At 44.0% G+C, this 20,714-nt stretch overlaps 2 protein-coding genes across 2 annotated transcripts in view; one reads left to right on the forward strand and one right to left on the reverse strand.

Moving 5' to 3' along the window:
• coro7 (coronin 7) overlaps positions 1-20,714 on the reverse strand; it is a 109,184-nt gene that overhangs the window by 24,665 nt on the left and 63,805 nt on the right.
• vasnb (vasorin b) overlaps positions 8,182-20,714 on the forward strand; it is a 28,050-nt gene continuing 15,517 nt past the window's right edge. Inside the window, exons 1-2 of the mRNA XM_022195343.2 lie at positions 8,182-8,305; positions 14,761-14,817. The gene's annotated coding sequence lies outside the window, so the exon portion shown is untranslated. The remainder of the gene's footprint in view (positions 8,306-14,760; positions 14,818-20,714) is intronic.

Consider the following 20,714-nt stretch of genomic DNA (forward strand, 5'->3'; position numbering starts at 1 on the left):
CCACTGATCTAAAAGCAGGAATTTCACCCCTGCAAAAAGTCATTTCAAAATCCAAAAAAGGGTTATTTTCTGTGATCTGTAACAATGAAGGATAAATGGCGTGCTTCATTCAGTAATGACATGACATCAGCCGTACACCAGAGCATCCTAAAGTTATTCTACATCATATGTTCAGCTCAGCTCTCCCCCTTTGTCCTGAACCGAACACCAAATCCTGAGTTTTAGTGTTGGTCGGCCGCCACACCCGCCCTAAATCACCGCTTTAATGGCCGACGCAGGAATAAGTACAGCGAAAACCAATAAAAAGCTCACGAACACGGCAGATTTATTGTAAGACGGAGGGAGGGGGAGAGGAGCTGGAGATAAGATGGCTCTCACATCGGTGTCGTAAATCACTAGTTATGTTCTTCTAAGAACGCTGTGAGCTCCATCAGACAACATCTGGGAGGGTTCCAGCATGGAGAAGGAGAAAGCAGGAGGTTGTTCCAGAAGACACCAGGAGGTAGGAGCAGATCCACCGATTAGATCGAACATCTGTCTGGATCAGAGCACCAACCACCCAGACAGAGAATCTAGTTATCCTGTTTTCAGTTGTGTGAAGGGAACTCTGTGTTTCTGCAGTGTTTATGACAATAAAGTTCTTGAATCTTGAATCTCAGTATTCCGGTCATACAACACGCCTGGCATCATGTATGAACTCTGATATCAACAGTCTTCCAGTTTAGCCTCTGAACCAGAACTGTTGGAGCAGTTTGTTGAAGGAGAAGATGAGGATCCAGAAACGACTGTTCAAAAGTTAAAGGTCACGTAAAAATGTCCTTATTTTTGTAAGAAAAGTAGTTTTTCCAATGAAGATAACATTAAATTAATCAGAAACTGAAGCAGCTCAAGAACCTTTGGCTGTTTTTCAGGGACGTTCTTGTACCCTTCAAGATGAGTTTAGTTCGGAAACGCTAGCAGACTGTAGATTCTTGATAAGACAAGAAGAACAGAACTCTCTTTGGAGTGTTTTGCAGCTCTCAACTTTGTCAAGAATCTTCGGTCTACATATCTACACTACAAACTGCTTTTCTTTCAGCAATAAGGACATTTCTAAGTGATTAGAAGCTTTTGAACGGTAGTGTATTTGGTGGAAGATGTAAATCTGTGAGTTTGGAAGTTTGTTTTCTTTTTTAAAAGCAGTTTTCATGAACTTTTTATTTGGCCTTCAGAGGCTCAGTTGGTGTTTTGTGGCAGAAAAGTGTTGAGTTATGAGCTGCTGGTGTTGATGAAGTGTTTTTATTTCATATTGTCGTATTAAATCAGTCTAAGACTTCACATCACCAGTAATATTCAGCTCAAACACTCAGAGAGGATCTGGACGATCATGTGACTGTTCTGATTCATTCGACCCCCAGAAGGTAAACGTGTCTTTTTAGTTTCTGTGCATGTGTGTGTTTTGTGCACGCCACCCCCCTCCGTGCACGTCTACATGCCTGCCGTCACACGTTAACGTGCTCCGACGGCAGCATGTGTGGGCTTCCTTCACTCTTCAGACGTCCCCCAGGAGAACCCAGGAACATGAATGGTTAATGAGCTGCTGCCATGACAACCAGAGCAGGGATGTGTGTTCTCAAAGCAGAAGTGGAGAACAAACAGTCAAAGCTATCATCCAGTGCTGTGAACTGTTGACTCTTCCCATAAAGCCGTCTCCTTTAGAGGAACCTAGACCAGAACAATCAGAGCTCATTTACTGTTCATGTTCCTGGTGAAAAGACCTCAAGGTGTTTACCCAGAAAATCTCCTGTCAGCCAGCTGGAGGGCCACGTTAACCAATTAATCAGTTTTACTACAAACTGTTGTGTTTTTGTGGGTTTCTTTCAGCATTATTCTGATGATTTTTGCCTCTCTGCTGGTTCCCTGAGACCTGGTTCTGGTATTTCTGACACAAAGACCCGAAGAATCCTGAAGTCTTAGAGAAGCAGGAGCTGTTTGTTTGAGGTCGGAGTTCAGCCGGTGGTTTACTGCTCTGTTGACTCATTAAGGAGCTAAGCTGGTCCCTCAGAGGACATTCTGCTGTTGAAGGATCCATCATGGCTCGACTTGACCTCCATCATGGAGCTTGTGGAGAACGTGCTGGTAGTTTAACTGTAGTCGGGAGTTCTGATTGGTTCTTGCTGGTTCTGAAGGATTCCTGTCGACGTTGAGGAGGTAGAAACATCTGAGAGGTTCTGCTTTCCTTTGGTTCCTCTGGCAGCTCCTCCAGAAGAGACATTTTTCCATCATCATCAACATGACGTCACGTTTATCGTCTTTCTTCATTTTCATTTGTTCTGTTTTACTTGCTTATTTTTCTGGTTTTATTCAGTTTTGCTTCTCTGAGTTTTTCCTGAAGCTTCAGAAGGAGAATCATCTCCTGACTGCAGTTTGTTTTGGCTCCACAGATCTTTGGAGAACATTTCAGGTTGATCTGGTCTTCAGTTTCTGTTGTTCTTGGCTCCTCTCTGGTGAACTCAGAGGAACATTAAAGAGCTGATTATTCTCCTCCGTGGTTGATGGAGACCAAAAACAGCAGAAACAAGGAGAGTGAACGTTTCACATTAACCCTGTTTGCTCAGTTGTTGTCATCTTCAGACCTGATAATCTGTCAGTCTTTTTCTTTGACTCAAAGAGTAAAAACTGGACACTAAAGCTGGAGCTGCAGCAGAGATAATGGACCTCTAATCCTTCCTCTCCGTCGTATTTCCTCCTCAGCTCTGTGGTTCACAACGACTGAAACTATCAGATGGTTAACGAGTCTAAACACCAGCATCGTTTCAACACTTTTCCTTTACTGCCTCTATTTCCAGGTTGTTATATTTGGAGATGAAACCTTTTTTCTACAGTGCTCTAACAGATTTATCCTGTCCTCAGTGCTGAGAAAGAAACTGAAAAAACTCAGTTAAACGTATGAAAGTATAAAAATCAGCAGGTCAGAGATATTTAGACTTTACCCTGAAACTGTCGCTTTGCTGCAATATGAGCATGTTAACATAATTTCTGCTCTGCGTTCTGTTTTCCGTGTTTCTAAGTGCAGTCTGAGTAATCTGACCTTCCTGGTTAAATACTGGAGGTTGAATTAAAACAAACACAGATAACACGTGTTCCTTCAGCTGATAGCAGGAGGAGACGGATGAGAAGGTCTTGACATTGAGGAGAGGTCAAGAAGTCGGCAAAATGAAAGAAAGAACCAACGAGAGGCTTTAGTTTCTGCTCTGATTGCTTCTAAAAGAGTCCCAGCTGGGATTTCTTTGTTTTCTGTGTTTGCAGCTCTGAGAGGAATTCACTGCAAAACGAGCACTAAAATCTCAGAAAACCCTGCAGCATTTGTTAGCACATCAATAAAAGAGGGAGTTTTCAGGGAAACATGGAATCATGTAGATGGCCCCAAACTTTACCTGGTCACGTATCTGAAGTCAGGATGGAAAAAAAGAAGCTGCTATAAATGAACTGAGGGTAAAGTGATTCTAGCATTCAAAAAAAGAAGAAAGAAAGCAAACAGCCGATGACTTTCCTTCTTTCCGCTCATGCAACCGTTCTGAACTTTGGTTTTCTTCTAATGAGCACCAACAGAACTTTGTCACGGAGGAAAAATTCTGATGTTTTCAGAAATATTTTAGGAACGAAGAGGCTCCAGAAGGAGAAACTTTATTCAGTTTCTGTATAAAAGTCCATCCAGCCTTCTGTTGTGTGACTGAACAAGTGAAATATCTTTTTGTGGTGAAGTTTTCTCTTGTTGTCACCGACTCGCTTCCCTTCTCTCCTGCAGAGAAGCTTCCTTGTTTGTCGTCTGCTGAAGTCTGCAGCTCCTAAAAGTAAAAAGCCACAGGCATGTTGTGAACAACACGCCACGAACAGCTCAACCCGAGACACACGCTCATGTTGGGGACAGATCTACATGATTATGAGCTGCTGGTGTGACAGAAATTATGCTGAAGACTCCATCTCACAATGAAGAACCAAACTCAGCAAAACCAACAAATGACCAACGTACACAACGTTTAAAAGTCTGAGGTCTCTTAGAAATGTCCTTATTTTTGAAAGAAAAGCATTTTTTTCAATGAAGATAACATGAAATGAATCAGAAACTGAAGCAGCTCAAGAACTTTTGGACATTTTTCTTCTGCCCTTTAAGATGAGTTTAATTAGGAAACACTAGTAGACTGTAGATTCTTCTTAACAAGTCCTCAAATTCATACGACCACATCGGTCGTATGCACCGTGCACCGGAATACAACCTATGAGAGCGTATCTATGTTAGCGAGCGCCCCTACGGGGAAAAGGAACGTATTACGGGATTTAATTCGAGAAACGGCTTTTCCCTCGTGAAACGGCTTTTTCCTCACTTTCCCAGCACGGGTTTAGGGTTATGGTTAGGGTTAGGGTGAGGGAAAGGGATAGGGATAGTGTTAGATAAAAGTTTGTTCATGGTGACGTTTCACCTGCGACACCGGAGTGTCGATATTTACTCAACCGCCAGAGGTCGCATAGTCAAAACGTAACACTCGGTCGTAATACGGGCGTGTACAGACGACCTATGTGGTCATTTTTGGTTTGAGGACAGGCTGCTTCTTAAAGTTGACCGCAACTTTAAGAAGAATCTACAGTCTACATATTTACAATGACGTTCAACAGTCTGGGCTCATCCAGATAATTCCATGTTTTCCATGAAAACTCCCACTTTTATCCATGTGCTAACATAACTGAACAAGGGTTTTCTAATCATCAATGAGCCTTTCAGCACCATTAGCTAACACAATGTAGCATTAGAACACAGGAGTGATGGTTGCTGGAAATGTTCCTCTGTGCCCCTATGGAGATATTCCATTAAAAATCAGCTGTTTACAGCTACAATAGTCATTTACCACATTAACTATGTCTGCACTGGATTTATCATTTATTTAGTGTGATCTTCATTGAATAAAACTGCTTTTCTTAAACAATAAGGACATTTCTAAGTGACTCTAAACCTTTAAACCGTAGTGTAGATGACAGCAAGCAGGCACAAAACACATAATTGAGGTTTCAGCATGAAGAACAACTGAACAAGATCACAGGAAGTCAGAAAGAAAGCAGAAAAGTGGTCATTTTCCACAAAAACAACAAAAAAACCTGTGCATCCACAACAAACCTGTCATTAAAGCAAAGCGTCTGTTAAATCTTAAGATTTATAGTTTGTACTGCACATCTGAAGACATTACATAACTCTGGAATTTATTTAACATTAACACTGACTTTAATGATAAAACAACCAATGAATCATTGGAGCTGTTCAGGAACAATAAAGTTTCTGAAGAGTGGAAGGACACAGAATTATTTTATTATCTCATATTTGACAAAACGTTCTGTGGTTGAGTCAGAGGAGTTTATCTGACATGAAAGAGACAAAAGCAGAAAATAGTGTTTCTGTCTGTGGGTGGAGTTCAAACATTATTGCAGAACCTTCATCATCATCTTCAGTTCATCATCACACAGCTCTGAGCTCTGTACAGAAACCTCAGGATGGAAAAAATCCAAACATGAAATCAGGAGTGAGGTCTAAAGAACATCCAAAGGATCAATGAAGGATCAGAGAAGCAGAAATAAAATTGAAACAGTTCAAAGTTATGACAAATCAGGGAGAGAAAAACCATAAAGATGATGGAGCAGATTCAGGAGGAAGTGATGTCATCACAGAACAGGAAGGAGACGCAAAGAACGTACGAGAGAACTGATGTTCCACAACGAATAAAGACACACTATTGTCATTTGTTCTAACATGTGGACAGTAAAGTGTGTTTGTTCTAGAAAATGAACACGGAAAAAATGACGATCATCAACAACGTTTGACGATGGAAAGTTGAAGAAAAAAAGAAAGTCTGTAAAATCTGTCGACCGAGGAGGAGAACATTCAAAAGATTAGAGGTAAATTATACAATGCCGTCGTATGAATGGAAGAAGATTGGACTGATTCTGTCAGAAAACGCTGGGAGGAGGAGATGAGGGTGGAAATGCCTCCACTAATGACTCTGACCCGGAGGACATCTGCTGGAAGTCATTATGACATTAAAGCAGAAATCTAGAACGACTAAGATTCATCTGGAGGGATCGATGCCAGTAGACCTGTAAGAGACGTTTAGATCCAAAAATCTTCTGTGCAGCATCCAGAAAAACCAAATGCTGGTTAGAGAGAGACCTCCAACCTTCATAAGAACTCAACCAAAATGTTCCATCAGGATTTCTACTCATCGTCTACAAAGAGACGAAGGGAAGGAACTCTGGTAGAAAAGGGATGGAACCTGTTGGACGCTGAATAAGAAGCTGTTTTAACTTCTGTTCATCTCATTTCTGACCACCCTGTGTTTCTGCTGGAATTATTTCTGTTCTACTTATAAAACTTTGGAAATAGAAAGTCTAAAATAAATAAAGATCTGCATCTAAACCGAACACAGAGCTGCTTCTTCACCTCTTTTATTCCAGATGCTGCTGAGTAACGTTCATTAATGAAGATAATGGAGTTAAATAAATCATGAGTGACTTCAGAGTGATGGTCTCTGTAATAATGACACCACTAAACACTGATTCTGGTAAATTTACAAATGTGACGGTTTGGAGTTGTAGATTTAACAGCGGCTGAATAGAAGTCCATGTGTTACAAAAATCTAATGAAAAAAATAAATCAGTGACGAAATTTCCACAAATTCTTGCTGGAGATAAAAAAAACTGTTTTAAACTCACCACTAGATAAAACTCCAGCTGTGTTCAATATGAACTTAATATTCTTCTATCTTCACCAAACAGAACGTTTTGTTTTCAGTGTTAAAATTCTCTGGTCTGCAGGTCAGTCTGCTGGAGATGCTGGTCCTCCTCCTCCTCCTCCTCCCCCTCCTCCTCCTCCCCCCCTCCTCCTCCTCCTCCCCCCCTCCCCCTCCTCCTCCTCCCCCTCCTCCTCATCACTCAGCAGCTGAAGGACCAGCATCAACACCTTCTGCACACCTGGATCCTTCAGCTTTACAGCAGACAGAAACAAACTCTGAGCCTCGAACATGAAGTGTTTCTGCTCTTTTTATTTCTACAGATGAGGAGCTCCATCTGAAATCGTTTCTCTGCTCCTGTAGATGACAGTAACGCCTCACAGACGGCACCGAGGTCTGCAGAATAATAACTACCCTACAGTAGAGCAGGAGGAGAACCGGCCAAAAAAAACACCCAAAGTAAAACTCAACAAGTGGGACTGAAGCGTCCCTTGTCCAGGAGGATTCAGGATTCAGCCTGAGGAACACACACGGCTGTTTGTGGGATCGTTTTCTGCTGGAGTCTCCAGACCTCCACCTGGATTCATCACCTCCTAACAGTCTGATGTAGGTTCAGTTAGTTTGCAGTACTACTGGTCAGTATGAGCAGAAAACAGAAGATCTGCAGGAAAGTAGAGGTCCAAATGTCAGGAATACGATGAGAAGTATCAGGCTCGGTGCCATGCATGTATATCTGAATATATTACCATGAATTAAAGCTGCTCTGTGTTAGTTAAAGTACCTCAGAGGTTTGTGAGTGAATGAAGCTAACAGACTCCCACTGGACAGATATGATTAAAAATACTGAGAGATATGGACAGAAATGCATAAAACAACCCGTATAACTGCATATTTTAACTGTCATTTTAATGCAGAATAAAGTAGTGTAGAATAAAGTCAGTTCACAGAAACTGAGGGATGTTTTTCTTCTGAAGACAGATTACTGGGCGCATTAAGAACCATAAAAACTGAAGCTGAACAAGTTAAAGAATTAAAAACTACTTAGGAGCTGCAGATAAATGCAAATAATAGAAAATGCAGATATTCAAAGATTCTGTAAATGTAACAGTGAATAGATTAAAGTAAACTGAAAAAAATGAAATAAATTGAATAAACTAAACTGAATAAATTAAACTAAATTGAGTGAATTAAATTAAACTAAATAAATTAAAGTAAACTGAGTGTATTCCAGTGAACTACAGGGTTCGGGTTTTAGTCTTCAGGTGAGAACAGGTAAACGCTGGCAGAGAACAGGTCCTGCAGGTAGGATGGATACAGCAGCTGGAATGCGTCCTGAGGAGAGCTGCTCTCTGCGGTCACCTCCCCGCCTCTCCTCGCTCCTCCCTCCTCAGCTCCTCTCCCATAAAGAGCTTTTTGTCAGGATTCTGACGTGGAGCTGCTGCACCTCCAGGAGCAGAGGAGCGTCGGTCGGAACCACTTCTTTTTTCACAGTCTGGACTTAAACTTGTGTTCTGGATAAAGACTCGGAGCGGCTGCAGTCCTCCGGAGTTCAGGTGAGTTTCTGCTTCGACTCGTAGAACAGGAGAAGTCAGGATTTACAGATTTCTGAGCTCCGACTGGAGAACCGAGAGACGCGTAAAGACGCAGCAGCTCCGGTGGAACATCCAGGGTTCTGCTGGAACATCAGCAGAACCTTAATGTTCAGCAGCCAGGGCTGTGTTTGTCAGTCCGGTGTGTTGTTTTAATGTTAATTTAATGTTCCACAACAAGTAAAAGCTCCAGTCGTTGAAGCGGAGACTTTCCTCTGGGATGCTCCGTTCCTCCTGGTTCCCTAAAGACTCCACTAAAACTCCGAACGGTCACGCGTTAAACGGCAGCGTGTGCGCGGAGCACCAGGAGCCGTCGGGGCGGTGGAGAGGCCGGGGAGAGGCGGTGGAGAGGCCGGGGAGAGGCGGTGGAGAGGCCGGGGAGAGGCGGTGGAGAGGCGGCTGCTGTCGGACCGCAGGACGCCGCGCAGCGCGCAGAGCAGAGCCGGGCGTCTGGACCGCACCGAGCCGAGCTGACCGCAGAGGACAGCTGTTAGTGGAAGCACAGCAGGGAGGAACAGAACCCACAGTTCTCCAGAGAGAAAAGAACGGAGTCACCAGGTCTAGATTGTCTTTAAACCATGCTGGATATCTGCTGCTGGTTATTAACAGGCAGAATGAATCCAAAGCGTTTCCTGGCCTTCAGCATAAAGATCTAAAATAAACCATGAACCCAAACCTGAAGAGCTCAGAACCTCCAAGTTCAGTCCTAAACTCTGAATTTACTATCAAAGCTGCAGCTGAAGGTTAACAGCTTTACAGTTCCGTTTTACTTTGATTTAAATGTGGAATGGTTTGAAGTTATTTTACTGCAGAGACGGAATCAGACTTCAGGTTCCTCCAGCTTTGTGCAGCAGAACAATCATGAGGTCAAATTCCTGACAGATTAAATCTCTGACTGACCTCCAGTGAGTGCACTAAACGTGTTCAGACCAGAATAGATGTAGGAGCTGATAACATCTGAGCTGATCACCACTCCAACACCAGCAGCTGATCACAGCCTTAGAGAGGAATCTGAGTCAGATCTGAGGGCTTTATGGACACAACCAGCTGATAAACTTCATGAACTGCCGTCGTCTTCCCTCCAGATCAGCATCTTTTACTAACAGACACAACAAACGGTCTGATCTTCTCTGGAGCCAAACCAGAAACACAAACTGCTCCAACAATCAGCCGTCATGGTGCTGCTGGTTCCTCAGAAGGTCTTTGTCTACCAGAGGAGCTGCTGGATGGACAGCAGGTGATGGAGGTGATGTGTTTATAAGTAGAACAGGAACACTAAGAACAACCTGAAGTTTGCAGCTCAGTGAAGCCACGGCTGAAGGTTTAAGGAGGTCTGAGGAGATGAAGGATTAGAAGTTCTACTGCTTCTCTTCACCTCTGACCTGACATTACAGTCCCTGTGATGTTTAGATGTTCAGTCACTGAATGCTGAAACTCTGGTCGGGTTAGCAGCGTTGGCTCAGTCTCACTTCTGTTATTATTTTACAAAACCAAGGCTGGAGTTTCATTATGTGTGCCAAAGAGCTGGAGAGGGAAAGAGCACCGATGTCCAAATCTGCAGTTTGGAGACACGACTAGAAGACCTGATGGACGTCTGACCGGCTGTAGTTTGACTCATTCAGACCCTCAGAGACACTGTCAGAGCGTCGTAGCTGCATCCAAGGATTAGAGGGTTAAAAGTCAGGTGGTGAGGAGGCCAGAGGAGGAGGAGGTCCAGGAGGGAGCAGCAGCTCACACAGCGGGCAGGAAGAGGGAGTCGACAGGGCAGAAAGCTGGAAGGAGTGTGTTCATGTGAAATAGAGCTTTCATCACAATTAGTAAGGAGCAGGAGGAGAAGCAGGAACCCTCTGATCCTGGAGGCTTCAGGATCCTCAGGTGTTCCTCAGTGGGAGGTTCTCTGGCTGACAGCTAGGAGAGTCTTAAATAAAAGCTGGTCTTCAGAGGCCTCAGACCTCAGCGGCATGCCGGCGCTAACGTACGCCTGCCAAGCTAAATTGAAGAAGAGCTCGCCGCTGCAGCCAAATGATGCGTTCAGAAGAACCACTTCAAACCCTGCATAAATATACACACATGAAGCCCAGCGAGGCTCCGGCTGAGTCAAACCCCAAATAACTGCTGTCCTCCCCGTCCGTCCAGAGACTCTCAGTCTGATCTCAGGTCAGCCCGGAGCTCCACTCCACACATTAAACCCGTCCTTAATCCTCTCACTTCGCATGGAAAATGTGCAAAGAGCCAAAAATCCCACAAATTCCTGAAGCGACGGCAGCGAAGTGCAGAAGGAGGAGATGAGGAGGAGGAGGATGCTCATCCCAGAAAGACGCCACAAATTGCTGCATTTCAGTGGAGCTGCAGAAAAAGAGAAACGGCTCTTAATCTGAGGCTGTAATTACTGCTGGCCAACGCTGTAATTAGGAAATGAGGCTTGAACCGGAGCAGAGAGGGCAGCAGACACAAACACAACGGCAGCAGAGACCCAAACCAGGAGGGAAAACACCGAGTCAGTCGTTAATAAGCGAAGAACACGACATGGACACCAACCCTGAACATCTGAGACCTTCTTCATAGAAAGCAGCCACACTAACACGCCTTCATCCAGTCACGTACCGAGCAGCTTCTTCTAGACCGGTCCCAGCTGATAGCGGACTTATCTGCTGCTGGTAGAGGAACACACAGACACAAACCCGCTCATGTATGTGTACTAAAGCGTACATGTGAACATGTGAAGCAAACAACACGTCAGCCTGAACCTCAGTCACTCAACAACAGAAAACCAAGAGCGTCTTCAGCAGGTTTAGCTTGGACGGTTTCCAGCTGCTGATAGGACTCAGAACACTACAGTTCTAAAGTCTGGGGTCTCACAGATGGTTTCAGGTTTTCTATGTCAGCCCCAGGTTTGGTGGAAATATCCAAAAAAACAGGATGAATTACTGCTGAATGCCACTTAGAGATGAATCCTGCTGATTCTGGTGTCCTCCTACATGTTTATAGGACAGTTTGGCTTCAACTGAAACACCTCAAGAACCTTTGGAGGTTTTTCATGTGTCCTTCAAGATGAGTTTAATTAGGAAACACTAGTAGACTGTAGATTCTTGGTAAAGTTCAGGATAGTAGACTGTCTGCATATCTACACTATCGTCCAACAGTTTGGGCTCATCCAGATAATTCCATGTTTTCCATGAAAACTCCCACTTTTATCCATGTGCTAACATAACTGAACAAGGGTTTTCTAACCATCAATGAGCCTTTCAGCACCATTAGCTAACACAATGTAGCATTAGAACACAGGAGTGATGGTTGCTGGAAATGTTCCTCTGTACCCCTATGGAGATATTCCATTAAACATCAGCTGTTTACAGCTACAATAGTCATTTAGCACATTAACTATGTCTACTCTGGATTTCCACATCAGAGCTGTTCTAACATTAATGCCAGGAAGATTAAACCACATGAGGAAGGAGAAGAAAGGAGGTTTATCATGTTGAACACAGAGAAAAGAAGAAAATTATAGCGGACAGAACGACTAAAACATATCGGAGATCTGAAATGAGGGAAGGAAGAAACAGCTCCTCCAGAGACAGAATAAATATCAAAGTCGAGCAATAACAGCAAATGGAGAACTTTAGAGGTTCCATGAAGTCAGAAGATACTAAGTCTGATTAAAGACCAACATCTCAGACAGATGTGGAAGCAAACCGAGGCTGTTCTGTCTTTTGGCTGATCTGCATCTAAATATTTAGAGAGCGGTGAAGGAGAACCAGGGTGGACACCAGAGAACAGAAGATCCACTCATGATGGTCGCTAACATCTGGATCCACCTGTGCAGGCTGGAGCAAACAGAAAAACTAAAAAAATACCCGGTAGATAAATAAACAGAAGCTGCCAAACGGAGTTATTTCAGACACTGTAGTGCCGCTCAGAGGAGGCTTCAGGTGTGACATAAGCAGGTACAGCTTCTGGTTTCATCCACGGTGTGAGTCACAGCTCAGGGATATGAAGTATGAACTCAGGATGAACACAGCTCTGTGACTGAGTCTGATTATCTGGAACCACACACTAAAACATGACACAGAAATGAAAAAGGATGAGACATGCAGCAGCTATTTTCAGAAAAACATCCCAGTAATGAAGCATCTCTGGAGCGTCGCGTTCTGTTTGGGTTCTCCTGAAACCACACGCAGAAATCACACGTGATCTTATTACAGCTGTATGTACAGAAGAGATGGATCATAAACCATCATCAGAGACACAGAGAGCTCCGTCTGACGTCAGAAAGTCACAGCATGAGTTTATTCATGATTACATTAATTATTAATTATGTGTTTTTGCTTTTCAGCTGAAGCTAAAAAAATGGAGATTGTTCATTTATCTGTAGATAAACACATAAATAGATTTATAACAATAATAATAATAACAGCTATAATAATAATAATAACAACAGATATTATAATAATAATAATAATAATAATAACAGCTATGATAATAATAATAATAATAACAGATATTATAATAATAATATAATAATAACAACAGATATTATAATACTAATAATAATAATAATAATAACAGCTATAATAATAATAATAATAATAATAACAGCTATAATAATAATAATAATAACAGATATAATAATAATAATAATAACAGCTATGATAATAATAATAATAATAATAATAACAGATATTATAATAATAATAATAATAACAGATATTATAATAATAATATAATAATAACAACAGATATTATAATACTAATAATAATAATAATAACAGCTATAATAATAATAATAATAATAATAATAACAGCTATAATAATAATAATAATAACAGCTATAATAATAATAATAATAACAGATATAATAATAATAATAATAACAGCTATGATAATAATAATAATAATAATAACAGCTATAATAATAATAATAATAATAACAGCTATGATAATAATAATAATAACAGCTATAATAATAATAATAATAATAATAATAACAGCTATAATAATAATAATAATAACAGCTATAATAATAATAATAATAACAGATATAATAATAATAATAATAACAGCTATGATAATAATAATAATAATAATAATAATAATAATAACAGCTATAATAATAATAATAATAACAGCTATAATAATAATAATAATAACAGCTATAATAATAATAATAATAATAACAGCTATAATAATAATAATAATAATAATAACAGCTATAATAATAATAATAATAACAGATATAATAATAATAATAATAATAATAACAGCTATGATAATAATAATAATAATAATAATAATAACAGATGTATACTAAAGCGGTTCCCAGTCTGTCCGGTCCTTCCAGAAACAAGTGTTTTAAAGGTTCCTGGGTCCGTATTAATCATGAAACTTCCTTTGTGTTGTTTCTGTTTTATGTGAACTCGGCTCTCCTTTATTTGCTGTGTGTGGATTTAGAGGTTTTGTGTCTCGTTTTTGTCGCTTAGTGTGACGTTTTGATCGTTTTCCGTGTCTTTGGGACAGGTTTGTCTTTTTTCTGACATGTAACTATTATCTGTACCAGAATACTGATGTTCAAAGTCATTTATAATAAAAATACTGATTTAATGTCCAGACTGTGACGTGGACAGAAGTGAAGATGTTTTATTTGCTCATCATGCATCTCGGTTTTCTTATTTTCTTCTTCTTTTTTGCTTTGTGTCTAGATTTAGGGGTTTTGTGTCTCATTTGTCTGTTTTTTGTTGTTTTGTTTGCGTTGGGACAGTTTTCTCTTGTCATGGTCATTTTGTTTGTTGTTTTTAGTCATTTTGTGTCTCGTTTTCTTGTTTTCTGTTTCATTTTCAGGTGTTTTGTATCTAATTTGTCTTGTTTTGTGTGATCATGTTCCTCATTTGTCATGTTTCGTGTCTGTTTTTTGCTTTGCGTCTAGATTTAGGGCTTTGTGTCTTCTTTAGTGTTGTTTTTGTTTTCAGTCATTCTGCATCTTGTTTTTGTTGTTGTTTTTTACGTATCTTTGGGACAGTTCTGGCTTCATTTGACATGAAGCTATGATACATCCCATAATATTGAAGCATGGTGATCAGCATTAAGATTTAATGAACTGAGAAATACCTGATAAAAACAGACGTTCTACAGGTGGAAACCTTAAAACTGCTCTGAAACTAAACTGAGGTCAGCTTAGGTTCAGTAGGAATGTGTTCCACTATTAATAATAATAATGACAGTAATAAATCTGGGCCCTGAGGGTGAAACTGAATGAGTCTCTCTAAACGCTGATGTTCTGACTGACCTCAGATCAGTCGGTCTGGTTCTCCTGTCTCTCAGCTGGAAGTCACCGTTAACGGCAGAAACTCTTCCTGTCTGCTGATGCTGGCTCCTGATAGGTGGATAAATGTTGGTCTAACAGGTTGTTGTGTTTTTTCCAACAGCAGAAGAAAAGCTGAAGGAGCAAAGTGGAGCTGGAGAAGAGGAGGAAGCATCTTCAGGTGAGAGAAGCTTTAAAGGACTGACCTGAGGTCAGCTCCAACCCAAACAGCCTGTTAGACCTTCAGAGCACTGACACAGACCAGACAGGCTGCATTATCATCTGAACATCTGCATCCAGAAACTGCTTTCAGTCTGAGCCTCTAGAGAAGACCAGCAGCAGAACAGGAGCAGCTCTGAGCTCTCGGTGTTGAACAGAAACAGTGGAGCCGTGGAGGCTCCAGACAGACAGGAGAAGGTCTGTTCATCGGGAGAAGTTCAGTCTATCAGGAGAAGTTCAGTTTGAGGTGGAGGTCTGTGGTTATGGAGATGGAGCTGAGCTGAGCAGGTTCTGGTTTGGTTCTTAGTTCTTCATTCACATGTTGAAGGTCTGCTGGAGTTCTACTTTTATTCCACCTGAAGCTTCATAGAGTTTCTTCAACCATAGTAGAGGAGGTCACATGTTCCATAAATACTACAGACACCCTCCTGGTTCTACTGCAGGATGGAGGAACATCTGCAGGTCAAATGTTTAACAGCTTCAAATGAACCCAAACATGTTGAAGCTGCTGGAAGGTTCAGAGATATTTATGAGCTTTAGCTAAAGTCCAGAACACTGTGTTTGTCCTTTAACCCTGCAGAGCCCAGCGTAGATTCATGTCTGATTGGTGGTAGATGTGAAACCAGGTCAGATCCATCGTTCTTTCTGTGTATAAATCTGGGAGTCAGACGAACATTTCACACATTCTCCAGGTCTCAGAGCCTTTTGGTTGCAGTGACGGTTTGTAAAAACACACAATGAAGACACAGAACATCAGACACCTTTAGAAACGGACCATGGGATGTTGAGCAACATTTTTTTCTACCAATCTGAGGGCTAAAGCTATGCTATTTCTGTATTTTAATTGTTTTAGGTTTTGTAGTACTTCAGACATAAGTCTGTAAACATTATTAAAACTTGGGATATAAGGGTTATATAGATGTAAAGCAAACAAAAATACTCGAAAAAAAATCCACTACAGGATGTAGAAATGTAAGAATATGTCCTGGTGCACAATGGGAGGTCTGAAAGGGTTCAAGGTTTCATCAAACTACAGTCATAAAATAAAACGAGGAGACAAAAGACGATAAGAGCATGAAGGAGATGAACTCTGTCAGTCTGCAGCTACGCTAAAGAGTACAAAACCAGAACAGTTTTAAAGTTTTTAAAGGTTAATTCCTGGAACTCTAACAGCAGCTGCTGGTTGGTGTTGTCCTGGTTGTCTCTGAGCAGCTGGGTTTAAAGACCTGAACCAGGACCAGGACCAGGACCAGGACCAGGACCTGGTCTGGACCACATGGCTGCTCTGATCACCTCCTCCTCAGGAGAACAGAGCAGTAGTGTGCAGTTCTTCTGCTGCCGGTTTACAGCCGTGCACACATTCCTGGGGTTGAGGAATGTGTGCGCGGTGCGTGCACGGTGTGTGCACGGTGCGTGCACGGTGTGTGCACGGTGCGTGCACGGTGTGTGCACGGTGCGTGCACGGTGTGTGCACGGTGCGTGCGCTGAGCTGCTGTAAATTATTTGCTATGCAGATGACGCTTTAATGTCAACAGACACACGAATCCTCCAGCTTCATCTGAACTCTGACTTCCTGTTTCTCCTCCAGTTCATACGTGTGCTCATACATGTATGAAGGAAAGAGCACGTGCACACGAGCAGCTCACAATCCAAACCAAATGTCTGAGACGCCTGTGTTTGTCGTTACTGCATCAGGCTGAAACACAACGTTAACGCAACGTTAACACAACCTTCCTGACTAAAAATGTGTAACAATCAATCATATTTCTGCTAAAAACAACCTGAGAGGAACCAGGCTGTTCTGTGGTGTTCTATGGACTCAGAGGAACCAGGCTGTTCTGTGGTGTTCTATGGACTCAGAGGAACCAGGCTGTTTTGTGGTGTTCTATGAGCTCAGAGGAACCAGGCTGTTCTGTGGTGTTCTATGGACTCAGAGGAACCAGGCTGTTCTGTGGTGTTCTATGAGCTCAGAGGAACCAGGCTGTTCTGTGGTGTTCTATGGACTCAGAGGAACCAGGCTGTTCTGTGGTGTTCTATGAGCTCAGAGGAACCAGGCTGTTCTGTGGTGTTCTATGAGCTCAGAGGAACCAGGCTGTTCTGTGGTGTTCTATGAGCTCAGAGGAACCAGGCTGTTCTGTGGTGTTCTATGAGCTCAGAGGAACCAGGCTGTTCTGTGGTGTTCTATGAGCTCAGAGGAACCAGGCTGTTCTGTGGTGTTCTATGAGCTCAGAGGAACCAGGCTGTTCTGTGGTGTTCTATGAGCTCAGAGGAACCAGGCTGTTCTGTGGTGTTCTATGGACTCAGAGGAACCAGGCTGTTCTGTGGTGTTCTATGAGCTCAGAGGAACCAGGCTGTTCTGTGGTGTTCTATGGACTCAGAGGAACCAGGCTGTTCTGTGGTGTTCTATGAGCTCAGAGGAACCAGGCTGTTCTGTGGTGTTCTATGGACTCAGAGGAACCAGGCTGTTCTGTGGTGTTCTATGGACTCAGAGGAACCAGGCTGTTCTGTGGTGTTCTATGGACTCAGAGGAACCAGGCTGTTCTGTGGTGTTCTATGAGCTCAGAGGAACCAGGCTGTTCTGTGGTGTTCTATGGACTCAGAGGAACCAGGCTGTTCTGTGGTGTTCTATGAGCTCAGAGGAACCAGGCTGTTCTGTGGTGTTCTATGAGCTCAGAGGAACCAGGCTGTTCTGTGGTGTTCTATGGACTCAGAGGAACCAGGCTGTTCTGTGGTGTTCTATGGACTCAGAGGAACCAGGCTGTTCTGTGGTGTTCTATGAGCTCAGAGGAACCAGGCTGTTCTGTGGTGTTCTATGAGCTCAGAGGAACCAGGCTGTTCTGTGGTGTTCTATGGACTCAGAGGAACCACACAGGTGGAGCTTTGTTCTCCTGTCAGCTCAGGAATCTGCTCCACTAAAGACTGATGTGTTGATGAGGACAGACAGACGAATGTAGAACATTTAGATGCAGCGCTGCGAGACCAGAGCTGCAGGTCGATCATTCCATCTGGATCAAACACATCCTGTCCTATGAAGGATCAGACTGGGGGATAAACCCACACCATGTGTTTATTTAGAGTCCAAGCAGCAGTTCTGTGTGCCTTTGGTTCCATTCAGGATAAATCAGATTATTATCAGATTATTCTGCTGGATGTTTACAGCAGATAGAAGCTCTAATCCTGAAGGTTGTTTCTTCCTCTGATCCGTTACCTGCTGGGTTCAGCGTGGCTCCAGGTGAGGCACACCTGCTGCAGGTTAATTATGAAGTTACCCTGATGTCTTAATAGAGAGCTGCTGACGGAGGCCTCTACTGAGATGACGGAGCTCACCTGTTTAATCAGCTGTTGGCTCAGGTAGAAGAATGTGATAAAGGTCCAGGACTGATGTTGGCTCAGCGTCCCGTCAGGTGGCAGGACGAACAATCCACCTGGTTCATTACACCTGTTTATGAAATGATCTGTTTATCTGTCAGGACGTGTTGTTAGTCTGAATAATGAACATGCTGGGGGTAACAGTCCTCCTCTAATGCTGGGGGGGTAACAGTCCTCCTCTAATGCTGGGGGGTAACAGTCCTCCTCTAATGTTGGGGGGTAACAGTCCTCCTCTAATGCTGGGGGGTAACAGTCCTCCTCTAATGTTGGGGGGTAACAGTCCTCCTCTAATGCTGGGGGGTAACAGTCCTCCTCTAATGTTGGGGGGTAACAGTCCTCCTCTAATGCTGGGGGGGTAACAGTCCTCCTCTAATGTTGGGGGGTAACAGTCCTCCTCTAATGCTGGGGGGTAACAGTCCTCCTCTAACGCTGGGGGGTAACAGTCCTCCTCTAATGCTGGGGGGTAACAGTCCTCCTCTAATGCTGGGGGGTAACAGTCCTCCTGTAGTGCTGGGGGGTAACAGTCCTCCTCTAATGCTGGGGGGTAACAGTCCTCCTGTAGTGCTGGGGGGGTAACAGTCCTCCTCTAACGCTGGGGGGTAACAGTCCTCCTGTAGTGCTGGGGGGTAACAGTCCTCCTGTAGTGCTGGGGGGGGGGGGGGACAGTCCTCCTCTAATGCTGGGGGGTAACAGTCCTCCTCTAATGCTGGGGGGTAACAGTCCTCCTGTAGTGCTGGGGGGTAACAGTCCTCCTCTAACGCTGGGGGGTAACAGTCCTCCTGTAGTGCTGGGGGGTAACAGTCCTCCTGTAGTGCTGGGGGGGGGGGGGGGGGAACAGTCCTCCTCTAATGCTGGGGGGGAACAGTCCTCCTCTAATGCTGGGGGTAACAGTCCTCCTCTAATGCTGGGGGGTAACAGTCCTCCTGTAGTGCTGGGGGGGGGGGGAACAGTCCTCCTCTAATGCTGGGGGGTAACAGTCCTCCTCTAACGCTGGGGGGTAACAGTCCTCCTGTAGTGCTGGGGGGGGGGGGAACAGTCCTCCTCTAATGCTGGGGGGTAACAGTCCTCCTCTAACGCTGGGGGGTAACAGTCCTCCTGTAGTGCTGGGGGGGGGGGAACAGTCCTCCTCTAATGCTGGGGGGTAACAGTCCTCCTCTAATGCTGGGGGGTAACAGTCCTCCTCTAATGCTGGGGGGTAACAGTCCTCCTGTAGTGCTGGGGGGTAACAGTCCTCCTCTAATGCTGGGGGTAACAGTCCTCCTCTAATGCTGGGGATAACAGTCCTCCTCTAACGCTGGGGGGCAACAGTCCTCCTGTAGTGCTGGGGGGGTAACAGTCCTTTTCTAATGCTGGGGGGTAACAGTCCTCCTCTAATGCTGGGGGGTAACAGTCCTCCTCTAACGCTGGGGGGTAACAGTCCTCCTGTAGTGCTGGGGGGGGGGAACAGTCCTCCTCTAATGCTGGGGGTAACAGTCCTCCTGTAGTGCTGGGGGGTAACAGTCCTCCTCTAATGCTGGGGGGTAACAGTCCTCCTGTAGTGCTGGGGGGGTAACAATCCTTTTCTAATGCTGGGGGTAACAGTCCTCCTCTAATACTGGGGGGTAACAGTCCTCCTCTAATGCTGGGGGGTAACAGTCCTCCTGTAGTGCTGGGGGGTAACAGTCCTCCTCTAATGCTGGGGGTAACAGTCCTCCTGTAGTGCTGGGGGGTAACAGTCCTCCTCTAATGCTGGGGGGTAACAGTCCTCCTGTAGTGCTGGGGGGGTAACAGTCCTTTTCTAATGCTGGGGGGTAACAGTCCTCCTCTAATGCTGGGGGGTAACAGTCCTCCTCTAACGCTGGGGGGTAACAGTCCTCCTGTAGTGCTGGGGGGGTAACAGTCCTTTTCTAATGCTGGGGGGTAACAGTCCTCCTCTAATGCTGGGGGGTAACAGTCCTCCTCTAACGCTGGGGGGTAACAGTTCTCCTGTAGTGCTGGGGGGGGGGGAACAGTCCTCCTCTAATGCTGGGGGGTAACAGTCCTCCTCTAATGCTGGGGGGTAACAGTCCTCCTGTAGTGCTGGGGGGTAACAATCCTTTTCTAATGCTGGGGGGTAACAGTCCTCCTCTAATACTGGGGGGTAACAGTCCTCCTCTAATGCTGGGGGGTAACAGTCCTCCTGTAGTGCTGGGGGGGTAACAATCCTTTTCTAATGCTGGGGGGTAACAGTCCTCCTCTAATACTGGGGGTAACAGTCCTCCTCTAATGCTGGGGGGTAACAGTCCTCCTGTAGTGCTGGGGGGGGGGGAACAGTCCTCCTCTAATGCTGGGGGGTAACAGTCCTCCTCTAATGCTGGGGGGTAACAGTCCTCCTGTAGTGCTGGGGGGTAACAGTCCTCCTCTAATGCTGGGGGGTAACAGTCCTCCTGTAGTGCTGGGGGGGTAACAGTCCTTTTCTAATGCTGGGGGGTAACAGTCCTCCTCTAATGCTGGGGGGTAACAGTCCTCCTC

The sequence above is a fragment of the Acanthochromis polyacanthus genome, chromosome 21, assembly GCF_021347895.1.
Source record: "Acanthochromis polyacanthus isolate Apoly-LR-REF ecotype Palm Island chromosome 21, KAUST_Apoly_ChrSc, whole genome shotgun sequence".
Lineage (NCBI taxonomy): Eukaryota > Metazoa > Chordata > Actinopteri > Pomacentridae > Acanthochromis > Acanthochromis polyacanthus.